Raw genomic sequence first — 14,684 nt, 5'->3', positions numbered from 1 at the left:
TGTGGCTTGCAACTATAAAATTTGTAAGCTGTTGTGTCACCTATTTGCCAGTCCCTAGTAAACCTGTTGACTACTTTTACCCAGATAACAGAGAGCTAGAAGACCCGTCTGAATTTTTTTGCAGATCTCATGAAAGTAAGCAGCCGGGGAGGTGAGGGAGACACAGACATTGCTGTCCTGGCAGGAAAGGCTGTAGTGTGAGTGCAACCATTGCTTGGCATAACAGAACCCACATGGAAATTCACCCTCAGATACAAATCATAGAAAATTAGGCTTCATTAATTCCACTGCTCAGGGAACTACTTGTTTGAGGTGATCTATCTATACTGGAAATTCAGATGGTAATAATATCTTTGCTAATCTATAGAGCATTAATGCTTTTGTACACTAATGTATATAAACAGTAGGACATATCGATTGCCTGATCCAGCTCCCATCAACATCAAAGGAATCTTTCCACTGAGTTAAGTGGGAGTTGGACTAGGCCCATGCATAGTATTACCCATCATAAACATTTATAATAGCAATATTAAAACATAATTTATTCTGTAAAACACTGAAAAGCAGAAACAAAAGAAACATCTTAATCCAGTTTTAAATGCCATAGTAGATTTCACTTATACAGACAGAGGCATAAAAAGAAAACATAAATTCATTTTTGTAAAGGCATAAATGAGTGTACCATAAATGAAAGTAATGTTCACTTCCTTCACTACTCTGCAACTTTACTATATTTTGGAAATAAAACTTTCCATTATGCTAGTTCTTCTTCAGTCACACTCTGCTTACAGAGGTGGTTTTCACTGAAGTACAAGATGGCCAAAGTTATTCTGTTGGATGGAAAATTAATGTATATGAGGTACGGAATTCCATTACTCCTTTTTTAAAACATCTATATAAATGAGCATGAAAATTTTCAGAAGACTTGGCATTCGCGGAAGTCCTACAGAGGCTTTCGTAAATGCCTCCATTGAGGAAATATTTCATATTCTCCAGTAGCCTGCTATTCCACCCATGAGAGCATTCATATGCTTTCGAACCTACGTTAAAGCTCAGCTAAGAAGCCATTAGCTTTCCAGATTAGCCCTGCGCAGGAAAATCCTGCATGGGGAAATGGAATTTCCATGGCAAGCTCCTAGCAGAGTTTCCACTGTATTGTTCTTGTAGGAAGAAAAGAGGGGTTGTGTTCCCACAGAACAAGCAGTGGTTTCAGTCCAAGGGGCTCTCACAGGATTCATCAGGGTCTAGGAGCAATCATACCTAAAACTTCTATCTTCAGATTGCATTTTGGATCCTCGTCTCCCAAAGAACTGTACTATTAAGTTCTCCCTCTCTAGTTGCTGCTGCCCCAGAAGCAAAATTCAGAAGGTCATTGAAATTTATACAGTTTAAATGTGCTCAGGGCAAAGCTAATGTCAGTTAAGAACTTGGTGGTAGATCTAAGTCTCTGGTTTTGCCTCTTTTCATGGTAAATCCTCAGTCCTAAGAAGGACCATACAAAATAGGAGGAAAGTTCCTGAACAGGAAACACTGTTTCCATCTACAGACAGGGTCCTGGGGTTATGGTTTTTTGCTACTGGAAAGTATTTGGACTGATGAAGCCTACATTAAGATGCTGATCATTGTATCAGTAGTATGTGTGCTCACCAAATACTTTTTAAAAGGAAAAAGGAAAGAGGTTTAAATATAAGCTATAGTTACAGGAATAGTTTCCAGTCCAGGAATGTACCCTGACTGGATCCTGAATGAATAGCAGGGCAAGTGTGTAAATTAGCCCTCCTCTCCTGTATTCCTGCTCTTTTTGTCCCCATGAAAAGAAAACACTGCCATAGACCAGACCATAACATGGCCCATCAAGTCCCTTGAACTGGGCAGTTATGGATACCTGGTAGCACACAAATAAGCCCTGATAGAGTATAGCTGACTTAGAAGACTAGGTCCTGATTTCAAATTCATGCAAGCACATAGGATTTTACTCAAATTAATCACCTATATACATTTGAAATTCTAAACTGTGTCTTGTTCAAGTCACACAGGATGTAGGTTCTTCAATGGGATTATGACCTGTGAACACAGAACTTCAGCACTTTAATTAGCCAGGGCACTTTGGAAATTTTTAGATATCATCTCTCTGCTAGTTAGTTTTTTTAATCTCTTACTGAATGAATCTTTGATTCACTTGCCTGTGATACAAGTACAGTCTGTGAATTCTTAGAGTCAGAAATCACAAAATCCAAATCTGTTTTGATTAATGACAGTATGTATTCTGGTGTTAACTTAAATGGGAGCAAGAGCAAGGTATATTGTCAAGTAAAAAAGCAAACCACATCAGACAGTTGCAATTCTGTTTCTTCTGCAAAGGTGGATCATTGATGAGAGATCTTTTGTTTTTAAAATCTAGAGATACTATTGCTGATTTCAAAAGAACACTTAGTCTGTTCCAATTTAGTTGAGTATGAATTAGTACTTATCTTCCCTAACAGATTTTTTCTTCATAAACTTAAAATTATAAACCAAAGGTTGGTACACTGTCAGACACTGACACTGCTTGGATAATATATTTACTTTTTGACACACATTGTACTAAAATTAGTAGATTGACTTATTCTTTCTTACCTGTTTTTCTCTTATATAGGGCAATTGGTGGTATAAAGTATTTTTGGATTATGATTTCTCCAGTACAGTATGTCTTTGAAATCCTTCCATGTTCACAACATATAGTATTTATTTTTATTATCCTTAAAGTTAAACATTAAAATATTTTCCATATACTGCTCTAGATTAGTATAATGACCATGTTTGGAAGAAGGAAGGAAAACATATTGCTACTTCTGTTTATGTCTTGAAATAAAATGAAACCTCCTTCCCCCCCCAAACACATACATTATCCAGACAAGCTCAGCTTGCTGAGTGGCATGTATAAAATGATGTCAAAAAACCAAAATGAAGGTGAGGTATTTTGCTTAAGTGCAAGTATTTGAGATACCTAGTCTAAGAGAAACACATCAGCTGATTGTTGATTTTGCTTGAGATCTAGTTAGTTGAAAGGAAAAAGACTTCAGGGGTTAGGGGTTGAAAACCTATGGCAGGAGTATTCAATTTAAAATATTTCTAAGTGGATTCCTATTGTTCTTTTCTGATCTGGACGTTTTTTTTTTTTTAAAAGTTGTTTCTATAAGGAGATCACCATGTCCTGCAAAGAACTCAGTGCTTAGTTGCATTAGTTTGGATTATCCAAAATATGTCAGAAGAGACTGCTGTAGAGACCTGACCTGCTGCAAGAGGAGATAGTAAAGAAACTGGATCAGATTTATTACCAAACCAGCAAGAAATCAGACTGCATTAAATTAGTTAACCATGTCTATGAGTACCTTGCAATGGATTTATCTGCAGGCGTTTTGTCAAGAAAAATTATCAGAATTATGATTTTCTGAGGAAAGTAGAAATAGAAATGGAGCCCTATTAATTCTTTATTCTGGTCACAACAATACCTGTAGGTACTTTAATGACATGTGCTTTACCTAGATAGTAACATGTAATGCAGTACTGTTTATTGTTTGTAGATTCCCCCTTGTATTTCTACCTTTCTCATATATTTTGTTAAAAAGTCTTGTTTACTATCATTCAGAGTGTATTTAGACAGCCTGTAGTGGCTTTGGTGCAAAGGAACTGACATTACTCATTAATAATATTTTGGGAGGATGTCACCATAAACATACAGAAACTGTTCACCAGTTTGGTTTGAATTTCCCCGGTAATTTTAGCAGAAATGTTTTTAAAATATCAAAAAGCAATAATTGGCATATATGTAAAACAAATGGTTTCAACATATCAATGTTTGTGTATGTGACATAAAAGCCAAAGAAAAGAAGGGCTAGGCTCTGTAGTTAGACCATCCAGGGGATGTGTGCTGCACTCCAGCTTCTTGAGAGGATTTGAACTGGTGTTCCTGAAGCTTTGCACTATCCCCGCACTATTCTCTAACACACTGTAACCAGGGCTTTCTCAATGTCTCTGAGTGATACTGTTCATTGTGAGAGGCCTATTTAGAAAGAAAGTGGTAGAGAGAGAATATAGTGGTTGGTGGCTGGCAAAGTCATGAAACATCTGGGCTCAAACTTTGTGCTCTGATACAAAGTGGAGCATCTCCATCTGGAGAGACAGGTTCTGCCTGGAGTCATTGATGCTCTGCTGTGGAAGAGCTGCTTGGAAAGGAGGATAATGCAGGTTCAGGTCCTCTCAAGTAGAGATTCTCCTCACCATTTGCGCTCTTCCTGGGATGTCTGATAAGAGGAGAAGACCTGCCAGTAGTACCACTAGGAATCAAATTCTCCATCTCCCTGGGTGTTATCAGTGTGTACCTGAAAACTGAAATGCTTTAGGTATGACAAACTAATGACTAAATTCTACCAAGACATTATAGCTTCAGAGAATCCAAAATAAGATTTCAGTAGTCTGGAGGAGCTGGGTTCTCTTCAATTTTCTGGATTTTAATCTTGGTGACAAGAAATAAAATATTTAAATAGCCCTACGGTCTGTGTAATTGGTTTGACACTGAACCAAAAAACAACCACAGAACCAAAAATAAACAGAAAACAAACAAACAAACAACCCAATAAAAATCAACCAAACAAAAACAAACAAACAACCCCCCAAACAAACAAACAAGCACAAAACCCACCACCAAACACACAAAAAAAACCCCAAAAACACCTCAGAGTCTTTGCCCCCCAATCAAGGTTCTTTGTGCAATGTAGCAGAAGTGATTATCACCCTTCAAAGAAAATCTCTTTCAGATTGTGTTGAATAATTCATTTTCTGTTTTCTGACTAAATTTCATAACAGTTGGTTGACTTGTCAAGAATCCACATGATCATGTAGTGCAGATTTGGATACATGTAGTAAAGATGTTCAGCTTTCTCATCTGCATTTCTGAGAGTATGAAAATTGTCTCATTATCCTGTAGATTTCCAGTCGACATTTGCTGATGTAGGTGAATGGTCACTGAGGCACAATATTATCATTTCTCCCATACCTCCCATATCTTAGAAGAATGTTATTGTTGCCTTTGCTGCTGTTTGCTATTGTATAAAATGAAGAAGTTAAACTAAAAATGTCATCTGTTGAGCACATATGCTTTTATTTCCAAGAATCTGTATAATTTAATTATATTATCTATTACAAAATGTACTTCATACAAAAAGTGGTATTTGAACAAATTTTTTTAATTAATACTAAATTTTAATGCATGTCATAAAATGTCTGTTTTTCCCAGACAGAATATTCTGTTTTTCACTGATGTGATACAGGTAAATTCATGTAGAAAGAGGATTTAGTCTATTAACTATCACTTTCACCAACTGGCGACATTCATTTTCTACCTTTTTGTGTGTTATGTATTTGGTTGCAGAAGATGCTGTATACCAGACCACATCTTCAGTCTCTCTTCTGAGCTACTGTACTTTCTTCCTTTACTACTACTTCTTTTGTCTGTTACCTCAATTTCTCTACTTAAGGTTACACTTTTCTTATGAAAGCACAGTAAAATCCTTGTACTTTGCAAAGCTTGCATTTAGAGTCTGGGTTATGTTTCCATGTCTGGATGGAAAGTGCAGCATCAAAAAAAGTTAATTTAAATAAATGTTTTTTTCATTGCCTTCTGAGGCTAACAAAACATGTGATCTGTTGAAAGTGAAAAGAAAATTAATTTCAAATATATGGAGGTGTAGGAGGAACTCTGCTGCCCTACAGAGTTTATCTTGTGTCTGTTAGTTAAAGTTCCTGGGACAGTCATAGTTGATGTGGTAACGTACACAGACAGTGCTTCAAATAATTGTCAAATAAAGTCTTTATGTAACATAGCACAGTTAACTGCAACAAGAAGTGAGCTCTCTTAAATATTCAAAATACAGAAATATTTTGAAGGGTTGTTTTTTTTCTCCAGGTTCAACAGAAATTCAATTTCTATTTCATAGGACTGTGTGTACAGAGACAGCCACGACTCTACAAGACATGCAGAAATGGTGTGCTGTTGAACTTGTCTATCATAACAGTCCACATTTATGAAAGGAGAGGAGAGGATAAGGAGAAGGAGAAGGAGAAGGAGAAGGAGGAGAAGGGAAAAAATAAAAGAAAAAGAGCAATTCAAGCCAGGATGCTAGAGAAAGTTGAAGAGGCTGCAGGGCAGCTTACAGACAGCTCCTCTAAATGCCCAAATTTCTCTTGCCTTAGATGGCCCCCTTCTTGTGTCTTGGAGAGATTTTGTCTGTATTTATTATAGTAAAGATTCCCTTAGTCCATGGGGGAGTTCCAGCTAATTAAAGATGAATTTGTAGGTGTTTTCCCCATAAGGTCCCAGTACCTGACAGATGAGGCCAATGGTACTTTGAACCGTGGAGGTAGCTGTGCTACCTAGACAGCACAAAATTACCAGGTCCTAACTCTCCTGTCATGTCTCACCCAGATGATGCAACGATGACCAGCCCTCCACTTCCCCCACCACCACTCCCTTTCTTCTACAGAATTGGCGCAAATTGTATGGAAGGCACCACAGAGTTAAAACTAACATGCAATCATGACAGAAAAAAGCCTTTTCTTTTCAAGTTCACCATTTTTTAGCAGCCCATAGGAATTATCTCATTTTTTGTATATTAGGTCAAGATTATTTTTATTTGTATTTGCTGATTTTTCAGTCCTTGTATTTGGGATATTTTAGCAGTATACTTTTTGCCTTCATATATCCTAAAGGAAGACCTACAAATATCTGTAGATTTAGAAATAACAGTTTGACTAACAGTAACATTGGCCATTTCAATGTGATTTTTAAAGATGCTGGTGATTTTGTTGTAACATTATTAATAAAGAGAATGGACACATTCTGCACACAGTGTAGCTGTGAAAGAAGCACAAAACCACATCTAAATGGAGTCCTAGTGCTACCAAAGAACCCTTTTTCTGCCCACTTTCACCCAACATTATATTGACAATTTCTGATTTCCTTTAGGTTTCATCCAGCAGTAAAGGTCATCAATAATCTGTCCCACCTGACAGAAATTGCCAGTGTGCAGTAGAACTTGAGCTCGTGACTGACTCATCTGAAATACATGCCACAACAAGCGACAGCAGTCATCTGCACTATCCCCAAATTGCCAACAAAGCTGATTTTATAGCCCTGTGGCACCTTTGTATTGACTGAAACGAATGAAAAAAGCCCTGAACTATAAAACACAGGAGAGGAAAGTGGTTCAGAAAACAGGCACAAAGTAGTATTTTAGAATGAACAGAAAGTTTTGCAAAAGACACTGCACCTAATTGCTCCGATTTGAACACCAAACAATAATATCAGATAATATGGTTGCAATTTAATAAAATATTTCCCTATCAGATATGCAATGTTTTGAAGAGAGGTGCCAGGAAGTGAAAAATCAACCCTGGCTGCTCTGAATCGGCTTAAATCTAATGCCTAAGAAGAATCTGAGATCAAGTGAACACAATTCCCCAATGAGTATTCTGCCCAGCAGAAGGATTAAATAAAGAGTCACACTTTGGCATTTAAAGGAATATAATTTAAAGGACAACTGTCAGGCTTAAACTTTTATGCATGTCATGACCATTAAATGGATGAGACTGTTGATAAAGAACAAATTAAAAAAATTAACCTCTTATAGCTTTTAATATAAGAAAAAATATTATCACTAACTCCTAGTTCACATCTGAGAATTGCAAATATCCTAAGAATATTCTAAATGTGGACTGTCTCTGGGTAAGCAGTCTTGTGTCCTATTTTTCTACATATGCTATCAATATTGTCATGGTTACAGTCCAGTTAAATTATTAGTATAATACATATGTACAAAAATTCTGAGATGGATTATATTCAGAATGAAAGTAAGAAGTAGAGCCTTGCCCATTGCATCTGTGTCTACAAAAAGCCAAGTTTATTATGTCGAAGTTCAGGAGAAAAGAGAAATCATTGTCATGGTTGATTAAAGGTACATGTATTTCACATATGTAATTATTAGCTAGAACTTGATGAAGTTAATTAGAGCATTTCTATCAGCTTCAGTAGGTGTTCAGTCCTCTAGTTATGTGCATAAAGTTGTTGTAATGAAAAGTTAGCTTCAGTGGGGTTTAAGAGCAAGCCAAATGCAGATTTTTCTGTTAAAAATATGTTCATCAGACAGCCATAGTTAAACCAGTACCCTTTTTGTCACTCTTTAGCTTTAAATCTCACTTACTAAAAACGGCATTCAAATAGGAAAGAGACAAAGCATAGAATATGAAATAAGATATGTCTATTTGAATTATTAATGGTGATCTGGAAAAATTAGTTGATACAGAGAGAATAATAAATGTCCAAGGAGTATTCCTTTTGGTAATTTTCAGTTTTCTTTACCTATTTTGTAAAAAGAAAAGAAAAAAAAAAATTCTAAATTACTTTGAGTCCTCTCCTGCACCAACACATTGTCTCTTTGCTGTACAATTCTCTACTCAGCCAGACGGAACCCAGAGATACCAATGACAAATCTGCCCTGGATTATCCATTAATACAAAGAAAAACACAACAAGAACAACAACAAAGACTTTCTAGAAAATATTAAAAATACAAAATATAAAAAAATATATAAAAATATTAAATATAAAAATAAATTGCTCTAGAAACTCAGAGATATTATTTTCTACACTAAAAGGAAAAGTATCAGCTTTCACTACTTCTAGTTGCTATCTAAAATTCCTACTTATACCTGATTCTCTTTTATGACAAAGCCAAAATCTCTAATACAGAAAAGCTGCTAAATGCTATTTATCTCTTGCCATCTGTATGGAGTTAGGAAAGGCTACTGATACGTTTGCTAATGATAACTATTGACTATATGTATAACTCACTGGGGAATTTTCTATCAAATCAAAGAATTTCCTGATAACTCCTCTACAAAGAGCAAGATAGTCACGTGGAGGGAAAGCATTTGAAATTAGGATCTAAAAGAATCTAAACACACTGCAGATTTTCTAATGATTGCTTAGCCTACACTATAAGAACATACTTTAAAGCTGATCACCCATCATCCAGGGAATGCATCAGCTTTTTTTCTCTTGCTTTCTTGTTTTTATTTCTTTAAATTTTCTGGATGAGGTGTTTCCTGGTTCAACCTCAACTTTAACTGTAACTTTCAGTGTAGGGCAATGAAGATGTTCCTTTCTTAGAAGGAATGTAAAAGTTCAAAGATATGGAATAATTTGTAACAGAAATAACCAGATGGACTTGAAATACTGCATACTGCATAATTACAATTTCTAAGATTCAGCTATATAATAAAAACACTTTTATCCTTTTATATTTTTAAAGTTGAATTGTGCTGCAAAATTGTTATATTGATAGTACTTCAAGAATTAAAGTGTACATTTGTATATTTTGTTTGTATTCATTCTCAAAGGTTCTCTATAAAACATACATGACTCCAATTGCATCACTTAACCTGAATCAATGAACAAGCTTTCTTGTATGAGAGGGAAAATTTAAAAAAAAAAAAAAAAGGCTGTAAGTTGAGAGTTAGGCAAATGTTATTAATAAAGGAATGTGTTGGGGGTTTGATCTGCTGAAACCAATATTGAGTGATCAAAGAAAGGAAGGTGACTTATGGTGCTTTTGCCCTTGCTTGATGTGGGACATAAAAATCGATTCAGAAGGTGTAGGAAGGACCTGGACTTTGGTTACATCCTGTTGCCAGTTGTTCTGAGTCTTTTACAAGTAGGTCAGGCGAACTGTGAACTGTTGTCCTCTTCCCGCTCACCTCCTCATGTTCTTGAGACAGCGACAGTAGTTTTATCCCACAAAGAGTGGGATGACAACAGGACTGAAACAGAACTCTAGTCTCCATCTGACCAAGAGATCCAGCTGAAGGCTGACAAAAACATTTCTAAAACTCAAGTTAAGATGGTGACGGTGCTCCATTTTCTCATGATGGACTGCAGCTGAGACAGCATGAAAAGGCTGTATACATCCTGTATAATAGTTGCAGGTGTGATCTGCATGCTGTTTGTAAATCTAGCTATGAAATATCTCCTGTAGAACCAAATTAACTGGCCAGTATAAAAAATGTTTTTACTGCTAGTCTGCATTGCTGTGAAGAGTTAAGCAGACAAAGCATAACAGCAAATCTTTCTCCTTGTTACTAAGAAAGAAAACTAACAGCTTCACTGCCATGTAATAATAGGAGACCTGTAGTGTTTCTGATAGAATTAAAAGATTGGCTTGTGAGAATTGATTAACCTTTTTTCCAAATCTGTCACCTAAACTGTCTTCATCTCCTTTTTTGAAGAGGAAAAAAAAAAAAAAAAAGGCAAAAATATGTTGTCAGTCACGCACTCAAGAAAACACATTACTTTTATTAAACCTTAGAAAGTGATAAATAAACTCACTATCATGAGTTAAAGTATGCTAAAATCTACCTAGTTAACTTGGGGGCAGGCTATAAAAGGCTGTAATCAGCTGCAGGGTCTAGACAACTAGCTGGGAGAGGAAAGAGGAATTTCTGCTTTCACATAATCCGATAAATAAGGGATTTCCTAGAATGTGGGATCTGCTTCAGTTCAAAAGCAATGATGATCTGAAGATTTCATGACAGGAGAACCCTCTGCTTTTAATGGGATGACTTAGTAGGCTGTTGACATTAATCCCCTATATATTAAGAGGGAAGGACAGGGAGAATAATACCAATGATATCTTGTGTTCTTATTAGGAAGTGATAGAGCTTGAAATGTCTAATAAACTGCTAATATATTGCAAGTTCCTACCCACAGTGGGATGCTATTCCCCATAATTGCATCCATCCCATCTTTCCCCTGGCTTGAGAAAACTTCCTTCTCCACCTGCTCTTTACCACTCCATGTTAGTCAAACCATCCTCCTTCTCATCTTTCTTATTGCTGAGGCCTCTCTGCTGTTCAGAGCTTATTTTCTCTCACTATTGTTTTCCCAACATTATGTGAAATGTTAATTTTGTGAGGCAGAAATGTTTTAAGAGGCAGGAGATGCTGTGCTGTCTTCCTAACTGTGTCACTGCCCTTGTTATAAGTAAACTATCTTACACTCCTGTGTGTTTCCTTCTTCCCCACTCAAGTCCTTAAGCTTGAGATTCCAAGTTCGCACATGAAAAGATAAATGCTTTTCAAAACATTGGGTATGCAGCAACATCCGTTTGCTTCTTTCACGCATGCTGGACCAGGAAATCTAATGAATGTGTCTTCGTGCAGTTTGAAAGAAAAGGATTATGATCTTGCATGATGTTGAGTATTTTCTGATATAGGCTGAGTACCTTAACGTTTGTTGAAGCCTACAGCAAAATCCAGACTCCCAAGGTCTCTCAGTTTACTTAGCAATTTACAAGACGAGACACCATATTTCTAATTGTGTAAAGAAATAAGCCAGAAGTTAGCAAATAGTTCTTGCTAATATACTGAAATCAGCCATGAGAGACCAACTAATATCACAACACGAATAAGAAAATATTAGCAGAAAACAAAACAAACAACAATGAATAAGTAAGGCCTAGATACCCTTGAAAAATCACAGTAATCTGTTTTATTCCCTCAGATGCTGTGAAAACTAACACAGACAAAACAATTTATGTGAATGCTGATTTATACTAATCTTTTTCTCTCACTGTAACCACACCACAATAACTTCAGACATATGGACTTTGCAAATGGTATTCAAGCTGTGCATAGTTCTAACCAAGCTGTTAAAAAGCTGAACACTTAGACTGGCTATTCACTATCCATCAAGAGAAATAAAGAAGCTCAAACAACTTATAGTAATAGTGTTTTACTTTGGGAAAATCTCTCCACTTTACTCTCATAAGGAATATTATTTTCCTAGGATTGGTGAACTAGCAAAATCTGATTTCCTCAACATACTTGGTAGATATCAGAAGGTAAGCTTCTTGATTTGGCATACATGAAGCTGTAATCAGAACAGCCTTTGGCTTTATTCTAAACATTTTTGCTAACCCACATAATAATTTGCAGAAACTGAGAAGGTGATTATAGACATGAATTGAAGCAAGTCAGTGGGGATAGCTGGGTTTTATGGCCAGTTACATTTTTCAGCATTAAAGACTAGAAAGAGCTAGAAAAAAACACTGGAAATATGTTGCGATTCCTTGGAATGAAAGCTCTATCCAGATTTAATAAAGACATCAAAAATAGTTTTAATTTGCTAAATAAGTAAATGGCCAGCTTTGAGATTGACTTAATACCCCATGGCATCTGGGAGTTCCAGTGGTCAGAAAACAGCCAGAATAAGCAACACTGCCTGAAAAAGTTACAGAAAAACATTGTCAGGAAACTCACAGGGCTTTCTATAGCCATCTTACCATAAAGAGTTTCCTTTCCATGAACTGCTGATGGCTTGTCTGTGTTATGGATTAACCATCTTGCAGGACTGGAGACACCTGAAAGTCCCAGCATGAGGCAGTTCATATCTGCGAGCAGCAGGTTGTATCTGCAGGACACTGGCACACTGCCCCTGGGTCCCCACCCTCCACACTCACTGGTGTCACCAGCCTGCTCTCCTCCTCGTCGCATTCTCCTTGCATGATCCCAAAGGCCATCTGGCTTTCATCTTGTACTGCCTGTGGGCTTGGGGGCAGGGTTGGGATTTGGGGTGTTTGGGGGTTTTTTCCCCCTTCTCAGGTTACTCTTGTTAATGACCAGCTGACTAGGCCCATACAAATGAATGCACCTGATGAAGGGAAATACCTCTAATACAGAAGATATATTTTGGAAATGCTTTATAGGTATAATCCTTCTAGAGAAAGAGAAATGGGAGATCTTCATTGTCATTACAATTATTAAAAAATCTTTTTTCAGTGGTCTCTGAATAAGGTTGCTACTCACTCATAGTTAGACAACCTTCCTTTTAGCATTCAATTCATCTGCAAACTAGAGGACAAGCCATTTTGCCCCTATTTGAATCAGTTATTTGAAGAGTTTGAGGCTCAGTCAAGTTTTGATGAGTTTGAACTGAAATAAAGAATATTACAGCTGGGGCCTAACTTACCTTGATTATCAGCTACCCACCAGCTTAGTCTTTACTCACCAACTTCAGCCTCTCATGCTTTCCTTTCAAGAGTTCAAAGCCATGTTCAGAATAGGAAGTACCTTGCCTGGAACTCTATGAACTTGTCTTGGACATACTAAGCTAGGGAATAGAGAAATTTTAGATCACATCCAGTGTATCCCTCATCCTATCTGATTTCATCTACTATATACTGCACTTACTGATACACAGCAGATTGCGGTGAAATAAACACAGTATTTTCAGTTTTATATTTTAACATTTAAAATCTTATCAGTATGCAGCACTATGAAGAGAATTGTAGATGCAGATCGAATCCACCTACTATTCTGGTGGCCAGATTTTCCATAATAAAAATGCGTATAATCCCTAGTACGACGTACCAGTTTAAAAGACTTACACTTTTCTTTTGTAAACTGGCAGCATACTGTCTTTCCTTCCTAACTGCTTATTGGTTAAAAATATTTTCTTTGCACTAAAGAAGCTAAAACCAACATGACCTTCAGTGTGATCAATCTAAATACAAAGATATAGTAGTTATTTTTCCTGATAAGCTCCTGGTAGATAGCCTTAAACAGATAATTGATTCCCTAGTTCTTGAACCAGGCAATACTTAAGATATATATTATAAATTGTTCAGATCTGAAAAAAATCCTTAGCTTTAATGCACAAGTTTTTCAGTGATTTAAGTGCAATGTGAAGAACTGCACCTGTAAATAGCCAGTCCTATTCATTTATAACTTGTTTGTTTATAATTTTTATTAATGTATATTTTCTAAATTTGTGGAAAAACATGCGGAGTTATGTAAGTCATGGAACTGTATTTTAAAATTCCTTATGCAGTTGCTTTAAGGCCATTAAAAAAATTAGGTCCTTCTACTTGTATGTTCCATATGAGCAATCCAAGATGTATTAGGAAAAGGCTACAAAAATTCTGCCTGTTGGTTATTCCAGACTGAAATTTTGAACTACTGAGCTGTTCCAAATTAGGGATTCGACTGGGAAGAAAGGTTTTATAGGACTGAAAAACCAACAGAGAATACATGATGGGATGTTTATTTATGATTAACTGTTTCAAAACAATTATTAAAAAGATTGTTTCTATTAAAATGAATTCTTATATTCACTTTCCCAATTTCTCACCATTTTCCATTTAAGGGTTTTGAAACACCTTGCAGCTACTAAACTAATAAGGCTATGATACCTCTGTGAAGAAGAGAGAAATTACTCTCATGTGCTTTATACAGATTCAGCATTGTTTGTATTAGTGGCAGGTTTAATCTTGATTCTTTTTGTCTAGGAGTAGAGATTGCTCATGTGTATAACCTGTTTACAAAAGAGTTTACGTCAAGAGACTGCTACAAAATGGACACAAATGGTCTTAACAGACTGGAGAATATAAAAGCAATGTAATGTGCAACAAAGACACAATGAAGCACAGAAAAGAAACAAAATGCTTGTGTAGAAAAAGGTATATCTTTGGTATTAGAAGCACCCATGCTCCCAAAATTCAGAGATACATAAGCAGTTACCAGATTATATCAGCACAATAGAAACAAACTTTTGAATTGAAATGAAGATATTTTGACACTTGACTTGGGGGACAG

Source organism: Patagioenas fasciata, chromosome 3, assembly GCF_037038585.1.
Source record: "Patagioenas fasciata isolate bPatFas1 chromosome 3, bPatFas1.hap1, whole genome shotgun sequence".
Classification (NCBI taxonomy): Eukaryota; Metazoa; Chordata; class Aves; order Columbiformes; family Columbidae; genus Patagioenas; species Patagioenas fasciata.
Note: the sequence above shows the minus strand (reverse complement) of the source record.